This window comes from Emys orbicularis, chromosome 1 (assembly GCF_028017835.1).
Source record: "Emys orbicularis isolate rEmyOrb1 chromosome 1, rEmyOrb1.hap1, whole genome shotgun sequence".
Classification (NCBI taxonomy): Eukaryota; Metazoa; Chordata; order Testudines; family Emydidae; genus Emys; species Emys orbicularis.
Window position 1 is genome coordinate 204,699,977 of NC_088683.1, and position 11,085 is coordinate 204,711,061.

An 11,085-nucleotide genomic window follows, 5' to 3' on the forward strand; every position below is an offset into this window, starting at 1 on the left:
TGCACTGTGTTCAGCACAAATGCTATATTATGTTGTGCTGGAAGATGAAAATATATGCCTGATTATGGGAAAAATATACACGCCCCCAACACCTCCCTAAATTAGATTTTTTTGTGTGAGATGTGTAAAATGAGAAACTCATATCCATTGTCCACTATATCATCTGGGATTCTGCCTGTAAGCTGCTACAAGTTCTGCTCCCTAAGTAATCAGAAAAGAGCCCTGCCATTAATCAGGGAAAGGTGCCAAAGCATGAATAATAAAATATGATTTAACAGTGAATTAAGGTGTGTATTAGAGAATTTTAAACAACAACAACAAAGGCTGAGGTTTAGGTATAGAAGGACCTTAGATGCATGAAAAATGTGCAGAAGAGAAAATTTAAGAAGGGTTTGAACTACAAAATTCAAATCCTATTCTAAACTTTTCTAAAATGTAGTGGGTTTGAAGCTGGGATTTTAGCATAGCTTATTACAAATCAACTATAAAGTTTGGATTTAGAGCAGAACATCCTCTAGTTTATTTTGTGTTCAGACACAGGGTGACTAAGTTCCTGCTTAGTCTTGCTAATTGCTTTCATAAGCCATTTTAACAACATTATGCCAAGTTCACCTTTCTAGACGAAGCTTTTAAAATCTGCTTCCTATCACAGACTTTGACATGTAGGCAGGGTTTTGAAAGGATTCTTTATTACACCCCTCCCCCGCAAACTTCCAAATTCAAAATATCTCTTCCTAGTTGTTCTCTAGTTTCTCACTTGTAGTGTTGGAGTATTGCTGTTTGTCTTATAAATATTTTGTACAGTTTCTAGATGTATGAAAATAATTAACTGCCATCTTATTTTGAGTACAGCCCTGATTCTGCAAAGATTTATGCATGTGCTTAACTTTATGTATGTGAATATTTCAGTTGAAATCAGTGGGACTACTCTTGTCCCTAAAGTTATGTGCTTGAATAACTGCTTGCAGAATTAGGGTATAAGACATTCCATTGCATTAAATTAGATTTATTGGAACAATATCAATTTAATTTTTAAATTTTTTTCTCTCCTTTGTAAAAACTTGTATACAGATTAGAAAATAAAATTTCTCACTTTTCATTTGAGAAACATTAATGTTCTCCTTTCCCCTAAATTTCTAATGGAATTGAAACGAGCATTGCTATTTATTTCCTTCTTTATGCTGCAGTCACATGATTACAGTGTATCTCTGGGATCAGGACAAGTCCAATCCCGTAGTTCTTCATTTAAGTACAGTACATGTATTGTCTTCTATAGGTCATTTTATGTGAGTCATGATTGCTCACATGAATAAGGGATTGTAGAATCAGGGCCAATGTTAGTTACCAGCTGCTGCATTGGGTGGCAAAGGAACTAGGTTTTGTTTTCACATCATCATTACTGCATGATAGTAATGGTAACAATGGGATTTTAAGGAAAAGAGCATACCTGGAATCAGGGAATATCCCCTACTGCAGAATCAAACTGTTTTAAAGACAGATCTAATTACGAAGAGTTCAAAAGGTTTTGAGCATGCACCATTAACATTTTTACAAACTATTCAGTAAATGTAGACACACTGAAAGAGTGCTGTAAAATCCATTTAAACCCAAATCAATTAACTAGTTGGCACACAAACTTTGCATTCACACTTTTAAATCTCAAACAAAGTATACACAAAGAAGTCCTTTAATGCTAGTACCCATTGCCTTTGCAACTTTAAAGGAGCAGTGGCTGTTTCCATTATAAAACATTTTCTGTGTTTTATTCATCCTAAACTGAAATTTTACATATGAGTTTTGAGTCAGGATGTAAATATAATCCAAAAAAATAGCTAACATTATTTAAGCTCTTACTCATACACTTAAATCTAATATTATTAAAGTTCCTTGAAGGGATGAACTATGACAGGAAAAAAAAACGAGTTAACTAAAACCTTTCCAATTTCACTCATGCCATTATGTATAGAGGGATCTGAGCCCATATAGTGTATGACAATATATCATCCATTGACTTAATATACTTCGGAAAGAGCCCTTAATATTACACAATACTATACCTTAACACAACTCTGACTAAAATGCAAGACACGTGCACATTTGAAAAAAAGACTAAAGCAAACTTCAACAATATGCTCATCAAAAGCAGTATTTAACTTCCAATATAAACTTTCTTGATTTTTTGACTCAGACCCTTTGTTATATTATGAGAATACACTACCTCATCAACAGCAAGAAAGCAAGCTAAGAAAAACACAGCAGGTCCTTACCAGCTGAGAAAAAAAACAAAAAAAACCATCCAGCAGCTACTAGTTACAAAATTGCTCTCCTTGAGAGATGGTTAGTTAGCTCTGCAAAATTTTTAAAGGGCTACTAACAGAAATGCATAAAGGGGAAAAAAGTTCCTATAAAGGTCAACTGTGTACAGGTGAACATTAGTAAGAAATAAGTAAATCACTAGACCATGTGCTCCTGAAGAAAGATGTATTTGTATTATACATATCAAATGCATCTTTGTGTGTGTTTATTTAAAAGAGGAAGTTATATAGTATTTTAAAATAAGAGTAATATTTGATTCAGTGTGAATTACAATACTGCAATATTATATTACAGAATTAGTTTTTTAAGCAAGCTAGGATAAGAGGCATATCCAGCAGATAAGATAAATTGTATATATTACAATCCTTCGGGAGGGAAAAATGTGACAATACATTTGCTATCCCTGCATTTACATGGATTATTGGTATAAGAATTCCATGTTCCAGCATCAATAAAACCAGGCTGGTTGGGGAGGAGGTGAGCGAGCCTTATGGATTGGGGGAAAGCCTTATGGATTGGGGGAAAGCAACATTTCCTGTGGTGTAGGAAAAAAAGTTCCAATCTTGCCTTTGCTAAGTGTGATATATATTTCTCTGCACCTCATCAGCCTTGTTGTTGAGCAAGGCCATGAACCCCAAACCTAGAGGGCAGACACATATGAGCTACCACTTTATTTTAACATATAAGTTAATGGGTTACACAAGATCACTGCAGGCATAATCAGAACAGAACCCAGGACTTTAACATGGTAGTCTCAAATGTTATGTCAGGTCTACACATTTTCTTTGACCTGAAATGAATTTCTTTCCCCAGGCACTTTTTAAACATAAAAGCAAAGAACATGATGGGATAGATTCACACCCCCACCATTAAGCCAAGTAGTTAGGATGCTTGCTTGGGATGTGGAAGACCTAGGTTAAATTATCTCCTCTGCCTTATATGGTGCAAGGATTTGAACTTAAGTCTCCCACAGTACAGAAGAGTGCCCTAATCCAGTGCTTCTCAACCAGGGGTATGCATACCCCTGGGAGTATGGAGAGGTCTTCCAGGGATACATCAACTCATCTAGATATTTGCCTAGTTTTACAACAGGCTACATAAAAAGCTCTAGCAAAGTCAGTACAAACTACAATTTCATACAGAAAATGGCTTGTTTATACTGCTCTATATACTGAAATGTAAGTATAATATTTATATTCCAATTTATTATAACAGGGGTAGGCAACTTCTGGCATGCGAGCTGATTTTCAGTGGCACTCACACTGCCTGGGTCCTGGCCATCGGTCCGGGGGGCTCTGCATTTTAATTTAATTTTAAATGAAGCTTCTTAAACATTTTAAAAACCTTATTTACTTTACATACAACAATAGTTTAGTTATATATTATAGACTTATAGAGAGAGACCTTCTAAAAACTTTAAAATTGTATTACTGGCACGCAAAACCTTAAATCACAGTGAATAAATGAAGACTCGGCACACCACTTCTGAAAGGTTGCCGACCCCTGTATTATAATATGGTAAAAATGAGAAAGTAAGCAATTTTTCAGTAATTGTGTGCTGTGACACTTTTGTATTGTTATATCTGATTTTGTAAGCAAGTAGTTTTTAAGTGAGGTGAAACCTGGGGATACACAAGACAAATCAGACTTCTGAAAGGGGTACAGTAGTCTGGAAAGATTGAGAGCCACTGCCCTAATCTCTGGGCTGTGGGATCTCTTGCCAATAGTGGCTATCAACCTCTTCTATTGATGCATTCCATGTGTATAAATAATGAAATAGCCCTTGGAACAGGGACTTGAATTTGGGTTTCCTACATCAGAGGTATATGCCCTGACCGACAGACATTTTCACTTGTGCGCGCTGGTCAATGACTATTAAAATATTTTATACAAAGTGGAACAGCTTCAACAGGAGATTGAGAAATCACTACCTATTGCCCAATAATGGAGGAGATGTCTCCCAAGTTCAAATCACTGTTCCTAATCAGGTAGAGGAGGGAAAACAACTGAAGTCTCCCACAATCCAGGTGAGTACCCTAAGCTGGAAGCTAAAGGTTAAAAGGGAGACAGCACCTCCTCCACTATAAATGCTGCCTAAGTCATCCCCCCCAGAAATGTTGGCCAAAACTATCAAATTCACATATAATTTTGGGGCAAAGCTGCATTTTCCAACAAAAACTATTTGTCTGAAAATTTTCATCCAGTTCTAGTCCAGAGTTCAAACTGATCTGTTGACACAAGAGATGTTGCTATGGTTGTATGTGGGTGATTTTTTCCCCAATTTTCTTTGTAAAAACCTCTGGTTTATTTAATTCACATAATGAGGAAACAGCCTGGGACACATATTTGTAATTTAAGAACTACTATAATCTGTAATGGCACAAAATCCAGGTGTTTCACACTTAGTGATCTCCCCCTCTTCCTTTCCTTGCCCCCTAAGACCTACCCATGGAGGTACACCAATCCTGAATTTAAAAAACAAAAACAAAACAAAACAAGAAGTAAACACACACAAACTTTGTATAGTGACAGTTAAGGCTGCTTCAGGACATATCCAACTAACTCAAAACTCGGAAGCATGGTAATAATAAGGGAAAATCTGCGTTCCTTGCCAATTTCACATTGCAACGTTGTCAGTAACAAACTAAAGCTATGGCCACATTTAAACTACTGTTACTGTAGCATATCAGTGTAGACACTCATAGTGACTGAAGGGGTTGTCCCGTTGCTGTAATGAATTCACCTCGAGAGGCAGTAGCTAAGTCAACAGAAGAATTCTTCTGTCCACCTACCACTGTCTACACCTCATATTAGGTCAGTTTAACTGTCCTTGCACACTGCTTAAATACCATGTTAATAGGTGCTTTTAAAATATTTTATCTGTATTTATTTTTGTATTTATTATTCTACACACAACATTTAGAAGATCCATTTCCCAGCCAGAAAATTTCTCTTTACATTACAACTCATCAATAGTGTGGCTTGTCACCCGGCAACATTGTGTCTCCAGCACCTCCTTCACCAAGTCCCTACTTCCCATCAACACCCAAAGATGCAGCAAGTTACAAACATCTTGTCATGCCCTGTACATCCTTGAGCCCCAGAACATGTGTCTCAGGAAAACCTACATACTCACTATAACTTAAAAAAGTATAATGCCTTCTGTCACCCACCTCCCAGCAAAATTGCAAGTTCGGACCCTTAAGAAAGTATATTCAGGCTAATCCCCCCCACCCCCCAAAGTGAATTTCAGGTGAACATATTAGCAGCACTCAGCCTTCTGCCTCCACCCACCCACTTTTCTTCTTCAGTAGGGCTACTTCTCAAGTTGTAGGACGTCTTTGAAAGCCTTCAGGCTGCAAGATCCTTTTTGGGAGATGGTCACCAATGGGTATCCTGACGTACTGGTGCTTTTTATTTTATTTATTTGTGTGTGTATGTGAGAGAGAGAGCTTGCTAGTATTCAGGAGTGTGGTGCAGCAGCTCCGGTTGGCAGGATTAACTATCTACGCAAAAATAGAGAGCAAAAGTCCAGTATAGACACATGGCCATGTATACTACCATAACCATGTCCTGCACATGGGGCACTCAGGGTTAATACAATATTTCTTTATTTTATAACATTTAAAACCATTTAAAAATTGTGTGGAATGAATCAGAAAGATTTTGGAAGTGAGATTTAATCGTTTTCCATCTTTAACAATTATGGTATTATAATGCTAACCCACAACACAGGTTTTCACTATAGAAACTCAGGTAACTGCCTCTTATTTTTGTTAAACTGTAAAATATCTTTTCTGTAACATAGGAAGATTTCTTCTACTAATATTTAGCAAAACCTTATTGCACATGGCTATGACCACCATAAATATGATTCAGATTATGGTAATGCTCAAACTACTATAAAAACTGCAGAAGCCCCGTAATTAAGTGATCCATTACCAGCTTCTTTATTTAAAAACAAACAAACAAAAAAAAGACTACAAATGAACAAGCAGTATACAACATCTTCTGTTTCCCTGCACCTTTTAGCTTTGGTTTGTTAATTCATCTGGGGCCTGACCCAGAGGGGCTTTTAATGACCTTTGAATCATCCATCACTTGCAGGAAGAAGGCCACAAAGTATCCCTATAGCAATGAGTTTATTGTTACCTTTGTACCTTGAAGAAAAGACTTGAAACATCTATCTTGTGGAACAAATTTATCTGTTTAGTAGTTAAGATTAATAATTAAAATATAGCTTGATTTTCATGTTTCATAGGACTTTCCATAGTTGTCAGCATAGAGTGATTGATTGTATTTCCTCCAGCAAGTGCTAGGTAACAATTTATCTAGGACAAAAATACATCATAATCCCTTTCTGAACTTGCCTAAAATTGCTATACTGAAAACAATTAAATTGCAAGGCTAGGGGGACATTGGTGGTAGCAGGATTTTGGAAAGGCAACTTGGTCAATATAGTTTTTATTAATCATCTACCATTCTACTCATTACTGTGAAGAGTCAGAATTAAAGCTGGCTCATAACATGGCTTTAAATTCTGCTTCTGACTTCTCTCCAGTGCCAGAGACCATTTAAGTTCCCACAGCTGGAACAGTTATCTCCAGGAGGGATTGCATCCATGCCAAAGAATGGAGTCTTGTTAAGGCTATTCTATCTGACCTTGTCACCATCTCTAATAACATTCATATAGTCTTTTCTAATATAGACTTTATTAATATTATATTGAGAGAAGAAAAATAGTGTTAGAAAGAAATGTTAAACGAGCTGAGGAACAAGCAATAGCTGAGGATAAAGTTCTTCCTTAATCTTCTCTGTGTTCTAAATTTATAAAGATTAAACACTGCAAGATTGCCTGTTACGTTCACCTGTGAAACGACATCATACCTAATATCATGGTGACTTACAAGCAGGACGAATCTCCCAGGGTGTCTCTAGTGACAAACTGAGATTATCGCACTGTACCAAAGTGAATTTATATTGGCCACCTTTCTTTAAAAGTATTGTTAGAACAAGACTCCATGTTCCCAAATTTCACTGCTTCTTACAGACCCCAATTAATAAAAAAAAGGGAGAAGTGCAAATGGAAATCCTGGTTGCTCTACTGTTGGCCAAAACCAGGATATAAGTGAGAATCCATCTTTAGTCTGAAAGTGGCTGAAAGATGTGAGTAATACCAACAGAAATGGCCAATTATGCAGCAAAAGGCCAGAAGAACCATACATATATAGGAATCATTTAACAAGTATTATGATAGCAGACCTGAAATATCCCCTATCCCAGCCAATTCAAATAAGTAAATTTATATTTGTTTTCTCCTCCTACTTTCAGGAAATGAGTAAGGCCATGTGTATATATTATGGGCCTCAGCTTGCCCCAACTGATGTAGGCAAAATTCCAAATCAACTGCCATTTTGCCTAACAAGCAGAAACAAACTTTATGCTAATATTAATTTTCTGATTTGCATGAATGCATTTTGTGATGTAGTTATGGGTGGCTGTGCCTGACCTTCCATTGCGGGAAGTCTAGAGGAGTAACTTGCGGTCCAGAGGATGACTTTAAAAATCATTACATCTGATTCAGAAGTTACCTGATACCTTCAACATGTTTTTTTTAAATTGCTTTGTACATTTTTTAAGAGCATGAGACCTCTTTGGATGTGGAGCAAGTCAGACACAGCTTGTAATAGCATAGGTATACCTGCATGTCACAGTGAGGAGGGCCCACTCAATCTAGTCCTATGGAGAGTCTTGCTCTACTTTAACATTCTGTTCCCTGCAGAAATACCTCTGCCAGTTCGTCACCATACTCATTCACTTGTAATATTTTATCCCCATGCCCTCCCTTTATGAAGGGGAGGGTTTTTCTCTTTTCTGTTTGTGTAGCACCCAGCTCAATAGGGTACAGATCTCAATATAGTAGTGCCTACAGGGTTCAGTTTAATATAAATATTTACAATAAAAATGAGAGTAACTGAATACATGGTAATATTGCTCTTATTTTAGCTCCTTACTAACCATTGTGCACTTTCTAGGTATAGCCCAAACCCATCATTCTGCACTGCAACACAGTAAAAAAAAACCAGGCTTCCACCTCATACCCTTAATCAGTTTCAGCCTGGTTCTGCTCCTACTGAAATCAGTGGCAAATCTTTTGCATGGCTGTTCAGCCTTAGGGTTATGAACATATTGTGTGTGTCTGTTCATGCACACACATGTTTCTTTTGGCATATGGGAACATCATATAGAAAAGGTTGAGAACCACAGTCCTATTGCATTCAGTGGTAGGAGTACTGGGCCTTTGCATTTTAAAAATAACAAGAGTACCTTCTCTGATCTTCACTACAGGAGAAGCTCTGGCATGTTCAAACTCAACACTGTCTGTAGAGAAACTCCATTCTGGAGAATAGGATGTCACACTGTTTCTACACATGCATCTCTCTTGCATAGAATATCAAAACAGAATCATAGCAATAAGCATCCAAATGCATATGAAAACAAAATTCCTCTAAAGGAACTAGACAAAAAGCATAGCAGTTACTTGCACAATAAGGCTAAAGGCTACCCCCCTTTGCCTAGTTCAGCAAGAATAAAGCTATTAGCCTAGTCTACTAAATACTACTAATCTTGGTGGTGACAAGATACCACTGATAAGGCCAGGCCAAGAGGTGAAAATGAGGGCAAATGTAGGATTTAGCATGACTAAAGGGAGTGGATATTTGATCACATTTAGTCTATTCCAGATCTTTGGGTAGTCTTTACACAGGTATGTTTTAGGAAGGAAGGAGTTAAAACCAGCACCACACTTTAATCTTGTCAGGTTTTGTTTTGGAATCATCCATCTGATAACTTTGAGCTGACAACTGCATAAAGCCTTCTAAATACTTTAGCAGCTAAAAAGAATGCTGTCTCTTTAGGTGCAAAGAACTAGTGAAAAGTAGTTTCCCCCCACCAAGTTGGTAAGAATAAAATATACCTGATTACTGCTGTATGTATGGTCATGTAATGAGGGACTCTCAAGATCCACAATGCCCTGTCAAAGTATATTAGTTTTAAACATTAGATGCCATTAACCTTTATCACAAGTCCCAAACCCTACACAATAGAAAAATACATTGTGTTACAGAATATATTATTTTGATCATGAAGACAACCTTTGATAGTTTGATAATTATTCTTAAATTGAAGTAAAGGTCATCAGAATGTCATTTCAGCACTGACACTCAATGACAGAAAAGCAAAGATTGAGTTTCGTGCCTGTAAATTTCACTTAAATAATAAATGGCCCCAGTTTGTCTGTTCACTTAGGTCCCTTCTGTTAGTTTTCCCATAATTGTGCTAGATCAGCAGACAAGTGAAATGGCAGATTCATCACTGATAGAATCTTTGTTTAAGATTTATAATCCTTTAGTTTGTGTGTTTTTAGGACTTGAGGGCATTTTCCAGTAGCTCTTCTTTATCGTGTAGGGATTTGTGTATCTTTAACTGGGAATTAATTTAATCCTTAAATTAAATGACACCAGAACCATAGCCTTCACTAGTTGTCAAGTTAGAATTTAAATTGCTTTCTGAAAAATTTAGAAAAAATTTCAAGGAACAAGAAAATCATAACCAGAAATTGCATATGAGAAAATATATAACCCTGGAGTGACTTAGTCATGAATTCTCTCAAGAAACAAAAATTGTTAACTATTTTTTTAATGACAAACCTCCCCCCCCCCTCCTCCCCGGCTAGGGAATAGTAAATACATGGTCCCTGCCAGAATAGCCTATAATTTCTATCAGTTCAAGACTGTATGAGAAAGTCAAAAATAAAAGGGGAGAAAAGAAAGGGTTCAAACTGAAAAAAAAGATGAAAGTTCAGCTCTGTCCCAAATCAAATGCTCCACTCAAACAAATATGCCCCATGCAATCTGAGACATCAAAATGAGATTCCAAGACTCTCTTCTTTCTTGCATATTCTGATCAGCAATTAAGTAGTTAATGTTGCCATTTAAAATATAAGCATTAGGCTCTGGCATTAGCACCCCAATGAGATGAATAAGGGCAAGTTACACACTTTAGAGCTATTATTTCAGGCTATCTGCAAACTCAAGCAGACAGCATTACATTGGTTTGTTTGGTTCAAAATTTGAGGATTTTTCTCATTGCTCTAAGAGCTGGAGATTCCTCTCTCTCCCCCCTTGCAAAAAACAAAAACAAAAAAATCAACCAAACAAGCAATCTTAGATTCTGGATCACAAGTTGGGAACATCCATGTGATTGTTCAGCTATAGCAAGCTGGGATGTGGAGGAAGCACTCCCACTGAAGTTAGTGGCAGAGCATTCATTAGTTTTAATGGGATCAGTATGAAGTCCTGCATACAGACGTTTTCCAAGATATCTTATTTCCTTTTCTAACAAAATGGTAACTTTTTGTAACTCTGAAGTTCTTTCCTGATAAGAGTGACGGTATTTTTGTCTGACGACGAAGCTTTAACTATTATCACTAGTGTTTTATGATGCAATGTGTTAGGATGTCAGCTGGTGACAAAATATTTAGACAACTTCTGGTGATGATTTGTCAGCAAAGTAACGTTTAAGTGGAAGAATATTCTCTGTTTAAGATATTTTGGCAGTGGCTTAGAAACAATACAGTATACTTTGAGATTTCCTTTGAATTTAAGAAGCTGGACCACAGTTTTCTATGACATTTACAGCAGTTCCATGGGTCCGGAAGAATTTTATTTTTAGTACTCTTAAGAATTGTAATTTTTTATTATTAAAGAA